The sequence below is a fragment of the Camelus dromedarius genome, chromosome 5 (genome assembly GCF_036321535.1).
Source record: "Camelus dromedarius isolate mCamDro1 chromosome 5, mCamDro1.pat, whole genome shotgun sequence".
NCBI lineage: Eukaryota > Metazoa > Chordata > Mammalia > Artiodactyla > Camelidae > Camelus > Camelus dromedarius.
The window spans coordinates 89,528,833-89,544,069 of record NC_087440.1 but is presented as its reverse complement, the minus strand read 5'-3'; the positions used below and the strand labels follow the sequence as shown (position 1 = coordinate 89,544,069).

Genomic DNA, 15,237 nt, shown 5'->3' with positions numbered 1-15,237 from the left:
CCTGAGCTAATTGATTTTTTTCATCTAGTGACAGGATTTACCTTTACCCCTGATAAATGTCATTTTATTGGTTTTAATCCATCCTTTTAACCAACCAAAATCTTTTAAACTCTTAAATCTGACATCTAACACATCAGCATGGTGACAGCAGCAAATGTACCACAATAAACCCAGGAATGTCTTCTCCATCCCTATCACTGATAAACACATTACAGCGCCAGAGGGGGTGGAGCTCCGCATGCAGCAACGGCCACACCTCACCAGCTGCGTCTCCACTGTATCTATAAATACTCTGGATATGTTTGTCCAGCTAAATATCAAATCACCCTGGTTGTTCATTCACCAGCCTGTTTTACTCCGTACGGTCCATGGGGTTTTGTGAAGGATACTAACCAATGATTTGTGAATACAGTCTGGTAACACCACAAAAAGAGAGGATGGATTCGGTTTGCCTCTTCGTAACAACACTTCCTTCCAAGTGAGTTCACACCAGTGCTTCAAAAATCTGTTAAAATTTTTGCTCAGAACCAATATTAATATCGAACTTATCAGCTATATTTTCCAAAACCCAACTTATTCTGCTTTTTGGAAAGTTATGACAGTTTCCCCTTCCCAGCTTTCTGCGACTCCCATCTGGCCAAATCCGAGACCACTGTGGATGCCCAGAGAACATATTCGCAGTAACTAAGCGGTCCCCCACCATCTCTCACCTACCTTGGGCTCTTGACAACTTCTCCTAAGGGATGTTTGTTCAACTCTTTCCAGTTTTAAGATTATTCTCCTTATTGGAGAAAAAGAAACCTGCAAAGCCCTCAATATACAGACTGGCTTTCAGAGTCCCTCAGAGCCCCCATCCCTCCAACTCACGCATCCTCTGCCTCCATCCACTCATTCTGCTTTTCATTCCCCAAACACCCCGCAATCATCTGCCCCTGGGCTTCGCTAGTGTGATTCCTGTTGTTGGAAATGTCCTTCCACTCAATCTGTGAGCTCAGCTCACACGCCACCTCCTGTGTGTCCAGCCAGAGTCCCTGCCTCCTCCATTGCTGTCAGTACCTTTCATCTGGGCGAAACCGACCTACTTTCGGAAGCTCTGCAGTACCTGGGCTGTCCCCCTTCCCTGGGGGTAGGGCTGCCGCTCTTCACAGTGTTTATTCATCCTCCCCCAGCAGCCAACACGGGGTCCCCACAGTGCTCTCCCTGGCCTCGTCCAGGGCTGGGAGCCTCACCCTCACATGTGGAGGCAGATCTTACAGCTCATCTCACAGAAGCAAGATATCTGCAGCCTGGCAATCCCAGGGACAACCCAGTTCCCTGGCTGCCTGAGCACTGCCTGTCCCGGATGGGCTGGGGTGGGCGAGAGACCAGCAGACAGGAAACAGCGCTGTGTAATAGACACAGCCTGATCAGGTTCGTCATCCTATCATGAAATGCCACTGCAGAGTCAGGGACTTCCGAGCCTTCCACAGGCAATTTGCTGATAGTCCAGATGGATATGAAAGCTCCTTGTTACTTAAGAAATCCATGGGATTTTTTTCCCCTCAGGATTAGGTTATTCACTCAAAAGTGATGCTTTACCTCTATCAAAAGACTACATATTTTGAAGTGTCTGAAGTGAAATGGACAATTAAAAGTAATATTGTTTGCTTTTCTCTTTTTAAAATAGCGTTCCACTTAGGAATGTTATATTTATGTGTCTCGATGTTATAATTGCCTCTTATCCATACAGTAATACAGGTATGGCACTGAATGGCAAATGAAATTTCTGTCCCCACATCGCCACCGAACAATGTTATTTTCAGGAATTTTTGTTCATTTGCTCCATCGTGTTGCCTGTGAGGTTTTATAGCAGTTTTTGTTGTACCACTGACTAACGACAGAGTAAATATTCTAATATCAACCACTCATCCCTGTGTACTGGGGCAGCCAGGTTTGTGCCTGTGTCCTGGGTAATCATTAGCAGCTGCCTTGGAAGTATTCTGGTTTGGATGACAAATTATAAGGTCATCCTAGCTGATATGGAAAGATGTAAACTCTATGTATATCATGCATTGAAAAAAAATGCTGAGGTTCCTACAGTTATATTTACAAGGCCACCCTGAGCTGCCTCACAGTATCAAAATTGTAAGAAGTGAAGAGAAGTTGGTGGAAATCTGAATATTGATACAGAAAGCCAAGTAAAAAGCCTGCTTCTAAGGTTTGCCTGGTCCCATCCCACCACCCCTATCATAGCCTTTTTCATCCCCAGTGGCCTAGATACATAATGCTCGCTTGTAATTAACAAAGGGTCCTGGAGCCCTTGCTAAAATATTTCTTTGGTCAGCAGACTCTACTTATCCCACAGATTAAGGCAAATGTTTAAAGGGTCTTCTGGTGAGATGTCACTGGGGAGACGCTGCTCCACCTCCCCCAGTCGTGGGCTTGTTCACTGTGTTCATCACAGACAGGTGCTGGGTGCTAACCACTGGTTCACTTGCTTGCACACATGGAGTGCACACTCTGCGTCAGGAACCAGGGGCACAAAGGGAAAAAGAGCAACGCCTGTCCCCTTCGGGTCTCATGGTCCAGGAGAGGAGCAAAAAAGACACAGGAAAACGCTGAACACATAGGAGGGGACCAAGGTACACAGGCGCTCATTGGGGGAGAGTGCCGGTCACCGTCTGTGCATCAGCCACGGTCCACGCCACCAGCCTGGAGGGTAGGTGGTACTGCCTCAACTGTGTGTGTAGAGAGACTCCCTCATGAGACAGACGGGCAGGTCCCTGGCTGAAGCTCACGCTGCTGGTGAGCAGAAGAGCCAGGATCTTAATCTGAACCTGTCAGGCCCCAAACCTTGCTTTTCCACTCTGAACCACCACCTCTGCTGCTGAGGATGGGATAAGAGACCTGGGGGAAGGAGGGAAGACTTCATCCAAGAATAAAACTGATTGCCTGGCTGGGGAGGGAAGGAAGAACACCTCCAGAAAAGGTGGAGCCGTGGACCCCATCCTGCTGGATGTAGACCCCAGGTCCAACTATGTCGTACCAATAGTACGAGTTCAGAAATTATTTGCTGCCTGGGCTTGGGACAAGGGAAGCCATGAGGATCACTGAACCCCCAGCAGCTACAGCAGGCGAGGAAGGACTCCAGGGCTGGGGGCGGTGGACAAGACCAGAGATCTGGTTTTGATGGGGCTGGGAGATGAAATAAGGGGAGAGGAAGAGGGAAAGTCATCCAGGTAAGAGGCTCGAGGTGCAGGCGCAGGCACAGGCGCAGGTGCAGGCAGTGTGTCTGGGAAAGAATGAGCCACCCAGCTGGGTTCAGGGGGAGGATGGGACACGGAGGCCATCAGAGCGGGCCTGGGACCTCACCCTGAGGGGCTGCCCTTGGCCCCTGGGCAATGCGGAGTCCCTTGGAAGCCTCCAATCAGGCTTTGCCTCAGGAAGGTTGATGGGGAAGGGTGTGTAAATGGGACCAGGAGATGCTGGGGTCACCAGGACAAACTGGTGGGCCTCAGGCACTGTTCCAGGTGAGGCAGTGATAGCCTGGGTGCAGCCAGCAGCTGTCCTCCCAGGTAGGTGGGGAACTGGCAGTTCAGACCAGGTTATTGATACAGAAGACACCAAGGAGGATCTCATTCTGAGAGGGAAGGAGTGGTGGGCAGGGTGGGATGGCAGGAAGGGAGGTGAGTGCAGGAAGAAGGCCGTGGCCTTGGCAATGAGGATGCATCTGGGGACACAAGGCTGGACAGATGAGCAGTGGCAAGTCCCGAGGGCCAGCAGTGTCCGGGAAACAGGCAGCCAAGCTGGGAAAGGAGAAAAGAACTGAACCCACCCGGCAGGGCAGCGTGGTCAGGGTGGGAAGGGCAAGCACGGCTGACAGGGGAAAGGGTCAGAGGAAGGGGAGCTGGTGACAGTTCAAGGAGAAAGGAGTTGGCTGCCGGAACAGCCGTCCAGAGGACACTGCGGGGGAGGGGGAGAGTCACCTGGGAAAGAAGGAAGGATGCCAGTCCTCTGGGAAGAGGGCTAGAAGGATGAGCTGGGTGAGACGCCACGGAAAATGTGAGGTTTTGTTCATTTGTTCAGCACGTCTTTGTTGGCGACATCATCATCCTCACGAGGAAGTTCTAACAGTGGCTTTCCGGGGAGAGACAGCAGACAGAGTGGGTGTGTTGATCTCCACCTTCTGCAGACACTCCTCATTCCCACAGGACAAGGAGGATGGAAGCGGGGCAACCTCAGGACAGCCTTGCAGGCTGGTAAACAGGTGAAGGAGAGGGATGATCTCATCTGCCCCAAATAAGCTGAAACTGAAGCCAGCAAAGTGGGGGCAACCAAGGAGCACCCCGCTTCCCAACACAGAACCCCCAAAGGTTCAGGAACTGACAGCACCACTAGGGAAGTGGGGGCACAGGAAAGTCTGAAAATAGGAGGGTGGCCACAAGTCTGCGGAAGAAGCTGCCACGGACTGAATTGTGTACCCCATGCCCCCCAAATTCTTATGTTAAAGCCCTAACCGGCAATGCAACTGCATCTGCAGTCAAGGCTTTTAGGAGGTAATTAAGATTAAATAAGGTCATAGGGATGGGCCCTCGTCTGCTAGGATTGGTGGCTTTATAAGAAGAGGAAGAGATCCTTCTTTCTCCCTCACCCTGATCTCAGACTGCCAGCCTCCAGAACCACCAGAAATAAGTTTTTAATGTTTAAGCCCCCAGTTTGTGAGATTTCGTTATGGTGGCCCTAGGTGACTAGTACAGAGGCAGTTAGACCCCTTCCCAATCTCCTTCCTCCCCTTGCAGAAGATTGGAGCTTTCAGCTCTGAAACAAGTGAACGAAGGGGCTCTCTGCACAAATGGATACCAGAGGGGAACATTCTGAAGATGAGAAAGAAGTGATGGCCTAATGCTGAGCGGTGAGACCTCGGCTCCCGGGTCCTGGCAGCCCAGGGTCTGCTCTCCAGGATCGAGTGCGGAAGAGCCTTCTTCAGGGAGTCTGATGAACTCTTGAGGGAGGACCTGGAGGAAGGGAAAGGTCAGGAATCACAGCTGCGGACGAGTCCTCCTGTTGACAGATCTTGTCCGTGGACGTGGAGCTTCACGCAGCTTTTGAATGCTCCTTTCGAGAATCTGAATGGAGAGCCAAAATCTCTAAACAGCTGAGAAAATACTAAAGGAAAAAAATGGCAGGAGGATATGAGGAAACAGACAACACAGAGAACAGAAGGAAATAAAACTGTCATCCACATCCTTGAAGGCTGAAGTTACTGCAGCCACAGAACAAGGACAAGATGCTGAAGTCACATGATAAAGATGAGCTTTTGGAAATATGACAGGAGAAGTAAAAATCTCCACAGAAGAGTCTAAAACAGAGTTAAGGAAATCTCCCTGGAAAAGAGAACAGAAAGACAAAGCAACATAAGATACAGGAGAAAAAGTTCAGTAGTCATATTGGGAAGTTCAACGTCTGAATAATAGGAGTTTCAGAAAGTGAAAATGAAGAAAATGGAGGGAAATCAGCAAATAAACAACAATTCAAGAAAAATTTGCAGAACAAAGAAACCTGAATTTCTAGGTTGAAACAGCCTGCTAAGTGCTCAGCACAATGGAGATGGAGCCAAACACAAAAATTTGTAGAACACTGGAGATAAGGGAAATGTTCAAAGAGATTCCAGAGGGAAACAACAGGTCTCAGACAAAGGATTAAGAATAAGAATAGCACTGGATTTCCCAACAATGATGGGAGGAGTCAGAAAACAACAAGAAAATGCAAAAAGTAAATGTTGGGGGGGGGGACTTAATTTCAGCCTATAATTACAGGCCCAGACAAACCATCCAATCAAGTGTGTGAGTAGAATAAAGATATTTTTGGTCATTTAAGTTCTCAAAAGCTTAGCTTCCATGTGCCTCCTTTCTCAGGAAGCTATTGCAGGGTGTGCTCCAACAGAAAGAGGGCGTTGCCAAGGAAGAAGACGACGTGAGATCCAGAAACGGAACCCAAGAGAGAGGTGAAATGAATGCCCATGAAAATGGGCTGAGGGACCCCAAGACATCAACTGTGCAATGGACAGTAATAATTGTGCTAGTGGGTAGCCGGTCAGACTGCAGCCCGAGGACAGAGGCTCTGGAGGAATGCCGCCAAGAAGATGAAATTGAAAGCTACTGAAAGCAGACTTACACACAAGCCAGAGTATTTGAGGATGAGTTAGTCATAGGTATCTGGAAAACAAAAGACAGTTACTTACTCCAGGAAAACAAAACACTGTACAAGAAAGGAAATTCAATCATATACTACATGGCTTAACCATCAATAATGTTCCATGGTCACAACAATATAAACACAGAATGATCAAAGAAAAAATGGTGACATAACTGCACTGGAAAGATGAGGAGAAGTGTGTGCGCATGTGTGGGTGCAGAGTGGGTGACGGGAGAGAGAAATGAGTCTTCATCTTCCATGGCGGGACATGAACAGAACCTGGAAAAATCAGGAAGCATCAGTACCTCCATGTTATTTCAAGAAAGATACATGCACGCCAAAATGAATGGATAAATTATTTGGAAGTGATGATTGCTTCTGGGAAGTGGGAATGTGGGGAAGGTGCAGGGAATGAGGGACGCTAACGGATGTTTTTTTTAATTAGGCCTTGTAGAACTACTTGATTTTTTAAAATATGGGCAGTATGACTTCAATAAATTTATGTTTAAAATCATGTGTACCTTTTAATCTCACTTCTTGAGCTTCAATTTGTTTATTTGCTCTTTAGTTCTTTCATTCATTCATTTATCCTATAGACATTTGCCATGAGCCTTCTTCTGAAGGTCAGGTAAGGTGCCAGGTAAAGATAAAGTCCCAGTTCCTACCCCAAAAGGGCCTTCCTTTTTTATAAGAAAAACCTCAAGGAGGTTAAAGATTTATGTGCCTTTTCATTTTGTTTTGCACAGATGATGGGTGTCTGAAGAACTCTGAATCCTACATTTGTAAATCAGCTCAAGTCTTGGGAGGATGTATGCTGGAGCTTGCTATTGAAAGAGGTCTCATGATAAATCTTTCAGGAAAAAAATTCCTGCATAATATATATATAGACTCATATTTTCATACACTGGCCACCCTGGTGGGAAATAGATGTGGCAGGAGGAAAGGTAATTTGAGAACAAATTTACGGGCAACGTTATTGCCGTTTGGGAAGAGGGGGATTCATTTATGACCACTATTACTAATGACAACAAATGAGGCTTCATCTCTGTACCATGTCCTGAGCTGTGGTCCTTAACTGCATTATTATGTGCATTCTTAATGATGTCCCTTAGTGATTAAAAACTAACCATATCCAATAAATGAAGTAGTAATGTGTTCAGCTCTGCATCACCGGGACGCTGCATGAATTCATCTCACAGGGTTTTCCATTCCCTCCTTTAGAACAGATACACTGGCTTCCTTGAAGCTTCACTGATAGGGGCATGGAAGAGAACCTCTTCTGTGTATTTAATATACAAAAGGCTGTGTTACCTGCTAAGATTTTAGTTTTGCTCGTAGGACATAGTATTACACCAGATTAGAGGAGCAGGGAAATATTCCTAAGAGATAGCCATCGTTTGGAAAAACCATCTGTTTCAGTTGGAAGAGGATACACATACAGCGAACCATGAAAATCTGCTGTGAAAATGCTCTTTCTCCCAAATGTGACTTTTGTGCTACAACTATTTATAATGTCCTGGATGAATCTATAAAATGTTTTATTCAAAATCCTTGTTGCTATCCCAAGACTGCCATTATGTGGGAAACAGAAGAGGCTAATGAGTTATACTTGTGTATTAGGCATGACTTTCAAATTGGTACAAAAATCGTATTAAGCAAAATACATCCCATGGTAATGAAAAAGTATCTTCCACCGGGTGGCCAGATCGGTCTGCTGAAGTGCAGCTCTAACCTAATCACCGCCCAGCTTGGGAGTCCCCCGTGGCTCCCCACTGCCTGCTGAATGAAGAGCCAGGGGCCAGGCCAGCCTTCCCAGTGTGGGATCTCCCACATCTGTCCAGGCCTCAGCTTACTAGCCTGTGAAATGGACCATTTTCCATTCTCTGGAAACACCCCTACTCTGTCCCATCTCAGACTTTGTGTGGTCCCTTCCCAGTGCTCCCCACATGGACTGAATGGTGTGCCCCCCACCATTTCTATCTTGAATCCCTAATCCCCAACGTGACTGTATTTGGAGACAGGCCCTGTGTCTTATTTAACCTAATTAAGGTTAAACGAGGTCATAAGGCCTTACTCTGATAGCATTGGCGTCCTTTTAGGAAAAAGAGTCATCCTCTCTTCCACGTGAGGACGCAGCAAGAGGGCAGCCGTCTGCAAGCCGGGAGAGAGGCTTCCCCAGAAACCTGGCTCACCAGCACCCTGATCTTGGACTTCTAGCCCCTGGAACGGTGAGAAAGTTAATGTCTGATTTTTAAACCACCTAGTCTTGGTTATCTTGTTAGCAGCCTGAGCTAGTTAATATACTCCCTCGTTGTCCGTCACCATCCCTCCAAGTTCATCAGATGCCATGTACCCCAGTGGCACCTGCTCTCCTCTGATCCTCCCGGCACCTTGTCCCATCCAGGGGAACTCCGGCCCCTGAGACCTTGCCTAGTCCACCCAGGGGGCTATGCCCTCCCTGAGAACAGATTCAACCCCTCCTGATGCTCTGTATTTAGAAAATAGATTTGACATGGAAACACAGGTTCCTGCAACTTTTCAAGAAGGCTGGGGCGCTCTGTGTCTTGGGCAGCGAGCCAGCGGGCTGCATTCCTAATTACATAACAGTGTTAAATGTAAAGTGTGTGTCAGGATGAAAGGAGGAACAACTTTTTCTTTCTCTTTTTTGGTATTTTGTAACCAGAAGAATTCTTTATGATCATTGGACTACCTTCCATTTTAAGCTAATTAGTAAATTGCATTTTTGGCTCTTTAACTGGCTAGGTTAAATTTAGCTCATCTTTTCCCTTAAAGTCAAGCTGTCAGTGGGATCTGCAATTAAAATGTTCACTCTCAACTTTCTTTCCCATTCGGGGGGTGGAGGCAGGTTGGCAATGAACCCCCTCTTCCCGTCCTTCCTCTGGCAGCTTCTCCCCAACCCAGGGCTTCCCACGGACGCAGAGAGGTGGCTACTTGCCCCTTAGTTTTCTGGTCACCTGTGAGCATGGCTGATATCCCTGGATCACCCCAACAAGCAGGCAGGGCATAAGCCCAGAGCTGCAAATCAGCCTCAGTCATGCAGCTGAGCACCATCATACACCAGGTCCCAAAGGAATTATTAAAACTACACAACAACCTATGTGGCCAGAGCTGGGGCAGGAGCCTGAAGGCCCCCTGATGTGCAAGCCAGAGGCCCTTTTGTTGCTGGGCATGGGAGGTCTGAGAGGCCCCGGAAGAGGAGGCTGGGGGGCAGGAGGAAAGGGCACCCTCGGTGGAGGCTGGGAGGTGGGGCAACGTTACAGAAATACTGAGAGCTGCAGGAATATCTGACTCCTTCAGCAATTGCCACGGCCAACCCAGGGTGTGCCTGCTGACTCTGGGCCCTGCCTGGCCCCACAGATGCCCAAGAAGGTCCTAGTGAGGAGCATGGACGTGTGAACGCAGAGGATATGAGACCACCCCACACAGCTGTCTCTCAGAGCCAGGGAGAGCCCCCAACCCCAGAATCCCACCCGCTCACCTCCAAGCCCTCTGCCCTTTGCCTGGAACGCTGCTTCCCTCCCTCCCACCCTGTCTCCCCTGGAGCCCTGCAAAGGGCTCTTTCAGAACCCACCTCCCAGTGTGGTTTGGAGGCCCCAGTACCCCAGCCCCTCATTAGGATGGACTGAATGGGGAGGTAGGGGAGAGGTGCTCACCCAGCCTCCTCTGGCAGAAGAAAGACACCGGGCCAGCTCCTCCCTGTGTGAGCAGCTGGCTGCCCCACCTCCGGGGGAGACAGGGAGTCACAGACCTGCCTTATGAGCAGGAGGCCAGCATCTGACTTCTCTCGTGGTCATTAAGCAAGATGGGCTGGTGATTTCCAAGAAGAGAGAAGGGGTTCTCCATCCTACAGGCACTAATGCAGCTCGAGGTCTCCCGTGCTGCTCCGGGGAGCAGGGCAGGGTGTGTGATGGGGGAGCGGCGCCCACCTCGGCTCGGCTGGTTCCTCTTCCCATCCACACTCTGTTCTCTGCGTATCTGGGTGATGGCAAGTAGGGCGGAGGAGGCCACCCCAGGGGAACGGCTGCAGTTAGTGAAATGAGCTCTGAGGCCTGGGGAGTCTGCGGAGCAGAGAGGCAATCTGAGAACAGCGGCCCACGTCTTTGCAGTCAGAGCGACTTGGAATTTTGGGGGAGAATGACCTGTGGAAAACACTGTTCTCTCCCAGATGTGGGACCCTGGGAGGATGCCCACCTGTCTCCGGCTGACATAGGAGGGAAGTGGGTTCCAGGACCCCCCAGGGGCCTCCTGTGGCCCTGGCTGGATCAAACGCATGGAATGGTGAGGAAAATGCAAAGTGAGTTTTCCACGGCATGAAGTGAATTTAATTTCAGGACTTTGCCTTATTCTGAGATTGTCCATCTCATATTTTTGTAACTTTTACTTTATGAAATGGCGGCCAGAGTAGATGGTCATTGTTTTTAAATGTTCTTATACAGCAAAATAAAACCTTGGCAGCCTTATGTGTCTGCTCTGGAGGGTAAAGACCTATGAAGTCTGTGAATTACATTCAGCAGGGAGTCCCGGGCCCTGAAGGACTCTCACTGTGGCCTTTGGTCGTATAGCCCCGGAAGGTGGGGAGGTGGAGGGGACACAGATGTGTACCCCGTCTGTGGGGATAGCCTGTGACCACCACGCTCCCAGCATGTTCAGGAGGCAAAACCTTTAAACCTTGGGCAGGGGATTCATTCAATGAGCTCTTCCAGTAAGAGCACCTGCTCCTTGTCTGCCAGGCATCAGAGCAGTGGGTCCACCTGTGGGTCACGAAATCAATTTAGCAGAGGACTGACACCAGCCTTTTTAAATAAAAAACTCCACAGGCTAGAACAGAAATTATCAGAGTACAACATATGTAGACATGTAGTAGGTATTGATTCATGAACCTTCTATTTCAAATATATATATTTGAGTATTAAAATATTAAAAAATATATATTCTGCTTCTGTAGGGAGGAGTGAATTGTTCACAAACCAATCCTCCTGCAGAGAGGTGATGTATACAAATTTACACACTATGGACAACGTAACAAAAATGACATTCTGAGACCCCTAGGGAGTAACCGTAAGCAGACACGTTTGGGAGCAGTGTCAAAACCTAGAAGAATCAACCCGCAAGGGACAGGTTTCCCATGTTTGTGGCTTTGCCCTGAGGGCAGCCACCCACATTCATGGTGGTGACACAAGGTGGCTAAATTCTATTAGAAGGCCTGTTGTCCCTGTGGACAGAGGAACCAAGAGATGGTGCCCTAGACAACCAGTGTCACGGGAGAGTGAGAAGCAGCCTCATGAGGGGGAGAACCAGAGCAGAGTCCCCAGTGCTGTGCGCGAGCTCAGCCCAAGTCTCTGGTTGACCCCTAAACCACACACGCGCAGGGCGGATCAAAAGCAGCCTGAACTGAGACCTGAGCTCCCATCCACCACAAGCGTCACCAAGTGTAAAGTTTGAGTCTAGCCAAGTTAATTGTCCACTGAAACAGAAACATCAACTTTCTTCAAAACAATATCACAGAATCCAGTTTCCACAACAGAACATTCACAATGTCTAGGATACAATCCAAAGTTACTCTACATGTGAAGAGCCATTTTCAAGAACAGAGTCAATCAATTGATACCAACTGTAGGACAACCCAGATATTGGAATTATTAGGCAAGAGCTTTAAGCTGCTATTATAATAATACTCAGTGAGACAGAGGAAAATATGTCCTAATAAAAAAAATGACATCCCAGTCAAGAAATATAATATATAAAAATGAACCAATTGACAACAATATTCATAATAGCCAAGAAGTAGAAAATATTCAAATGGCCATCAACTGATGAATGAGTAAACAAAATGTGGTATGTTCATAGAATGGACTAGTATTCAGCCATAAAAAAGGAATGAGGTACTGATACATGCTGCCACATAGATGTACCATGAAAACATTATGTTAAGTGAAAGAAGCCAGTTATAAAGACCACATATTGTATGTTTCTATTAACAGGAAATTTCCAGAACAGGAAAATCTATAGACAGAAAGGATTAGAAATTGCCAGGAGCTGGGAAGAATGAAATGGTTTAGAATTATGCAGTGGTAATGATTGCACAACTTTGTGAATGTACAAAAAAACCCACTGAATTATATACTTGAAAGTGAATCAAATGAAATTTCAGAACTGAAAACTACAGTATCTGAACTGAAAAAAATTGCTGGGTGGACTCAGAATGAAAATGGAATGACAGAGTGGAAAAAGTCAGTAAACTTGAAGAGAGGTGAATAAAAACTTTCCAATCTGAAAGAGAAAGAGAGAAACAGAGCCTCAAGGACATGACCAGAGGACAGGAAAGAATGAATGGAGCATGAAAATTATTTGAAGAATAATTCTGAGATTTAGGAATCTCAGCAAGATCTGAAGAGAGCAAATGAAGAAAACTATGTGTTGGCATATCATAAACTGCTGAAAACCAAAGATAAAGTCAGTACTTTGAAATCAGAGAGAGAAAAATCATGCATTTTATACAGGGGATATATAATCCTGAATGACTGTGGACATCTCATCAGAAACCATCCAGGCCAGAATATAGTGGAACAACATCATTAAAGTGCTGAAAGAAAAAAATATTGTCAACCCAGAATTCTATATCCAGTAACAAATATCTTTCAAGAATGAAGATGAAATAAAGACATTTTAAAATAAAGGAAGCGTTGGTAATTCATCACCACCAGACCTGCATTATAAGAAAGGCTAAAGGAAGTTCTTCAGTCGAAGAGAAATGATGCAGGAAGGAAACTGAGATCTTCAAGAATTAATGAATGGCATCAGAAATGGTAAATATTTGGGTAAATGTTAAAAAAAAAAAAACACTTTTCCTCTTAATTGAAAAAATCACCTGTAACATTTTGAAGCAAAAATTATAACAGTGTCTTGTGGGATTTATGATGGATATAGAGATAACACACATTGCAACTGCAGTGTAAGGGGTGGTGGGAATGAGACTAAATGGACTTCTTCGGTTGCAGACTTCCTACATTTTATGCGAAGTAGTAAAATTTAAGACGTATGTTATAATCCCTAGAGCAACCACTGAAAAGGCAGGACAAAGAGGTATAGCTGAAAAGTCAGTGGGTGAATTTATATAAAATAAATATGTTTATACTGTACAGCACAGGGAAATACATTACATATCTTACAGTAGTTCATGGTTTAAAAAAAGAATATGAAAGTGAATATACGTATATTCAGGTGTGAGTGAAGAGTTGTGCTGTACACCAGAAACTGACACAACGTTGTAAACTGGCTATACCTCAATAACTTTTTTTTTTAAAAAACTAGGTAAATTTAAATGGGATTCTTAACAATTTTCAAATGATTCCACCACATAAGATGGGAAGGTAAATAGAGAAATTAAAAACAGAGGTGTCAAGGAGAAAATAAACAACAAAATGGCAGACCCGTATCCAACTAGCCAATAATTACACTAAATCTTAAGGGCTAAACATTCTAATTAGAAGGCAGAGATTACTAGAGTGGAAAACCAAGTAAGACAGAACTGTATGCTGCCTACAGGAGACCCACTTTAAATACAAAGACACAGGTAGAAAAGGATGTGACATGGAAGCAGTGAGTATGAAAAGCTGGGGTGGTGCTATTAACATCATGTAAAATCGACTTCAGGACAAAGAATATTGCTGAAGCCAAAGCTAACCACTTCGTAATGATTAAAAGATCAGTGTGTCTTCATCAGGAAGACATGACAATAATAAGTGTGTACATGCCAAATAAAAGAGCCTCAAAACACATGAAGCAAAAACTGACAGCTTTAAAGGAGAGAAATACACAATTCCTCATTTATACTGGGAGATAAAACACCCTTCTCTCAGCAATGCAGCTGTCAGAACAGTTAGACAAAAAACCAAAAAAATCAGTGATGACAGAGAGGACCCCAACACATCGGACCTAAGTGATATTTACACACACAGGTTATGATACAAAATATACTTCTTATTTTGAGTCATTTCTTTAAAAAAGTTTGAAAATCACTCTGCCAGGGCAAACACAGGAAGGACTGAATCATAGAGCCTTATAAAATTCAACATCTCTCGGGCGAGGCAGACACAGACCATTATAATGCAGCAGAGATTGCTGTAAGACAGACTAGGATGGGGAAGGAGTTTACTGAGTTGGCCCTGTGCCCAACACGTTAGTATGACTCATGTTCCTTGGCTGGGTGTTTCATCACCCCCATTTTACAGGTGGGGAAACTGAGGCCCAGGGAGGTAAAAGGACTGGGCTAGCATCAGAACTGAGCTTTGAGACAGCTCTGACACTTACAATATGACCATAGGAAGACAGAGAGGGTAATTCCTTGACTTTTGAGGAAAATGGGGGGAGGGGGAGAAACAGGGTGGACAAGATAGAAGTGGAAGAGTGTGAGCAAAAAGTGAGGAGGGTAGGTCTGTGTGTGGCATTTACGGAGATCAGGTGGCCGGAACGTGGAGGAGACAGGAGGACCTGGTGGGAAGTGTGGCTGCAGGGGCTCACAGAGGCTGGATCGGCTGAGCCTCCATTGGCATTCCCAGGCAAAATGAGAAAGGGAGGCAGTACCAGAGTCCAGAGGACTTGCGGGTCTTACTCCTCTCCCGCTCCTTGGCTGGCCGTGTGGGAGATGCAGCCTTGGCAGGCTTTTCCCTACACTTAGAGCGTCCCCAGTTAACATCCTAAGAAAACCTGAGCGTTAATGGCAGGGACATCTAGAGGACATCATGACACTTGTTCAAATGCTGCCTCACGTATTCCCTGTCCTTGGTCCAGACTGATGTGTTAAAGGGTGGGGGCGGGTAATGCAGAGACACATAGACAAATAGCACCCCCTTCACTCTCTGTGAGGCCCCAAAAGGAGTGATATCAGATGGACCCCATGAACTTAGGAAGCCCAGACTGACTGCGTTAAAGGCATGGCTGGAGGAGAACAGGACCCCCACAAACGAGAAGGCACTTGTCTCCCTGCCCACTGCCAGGGAGGCCACGGGTACTGAGGCTCAGGGCCGGCGCTGCCTGCTGAGG

At 46.5% G+C, this 15,237-nt stretch overlaps 1 protein-coding gene across 1 annotated transcript in view; it reads right to left on the bottom strand.

The window, feature by feature from the left end:
* Positions 1–15,237, bottom strand: part of EML1 (EMAP like 1) — a 166,477-nt gene that overhangs the window by 122,930 nt on the left and 28,310 nt on the right. The window lies entirely within an intron of this gene.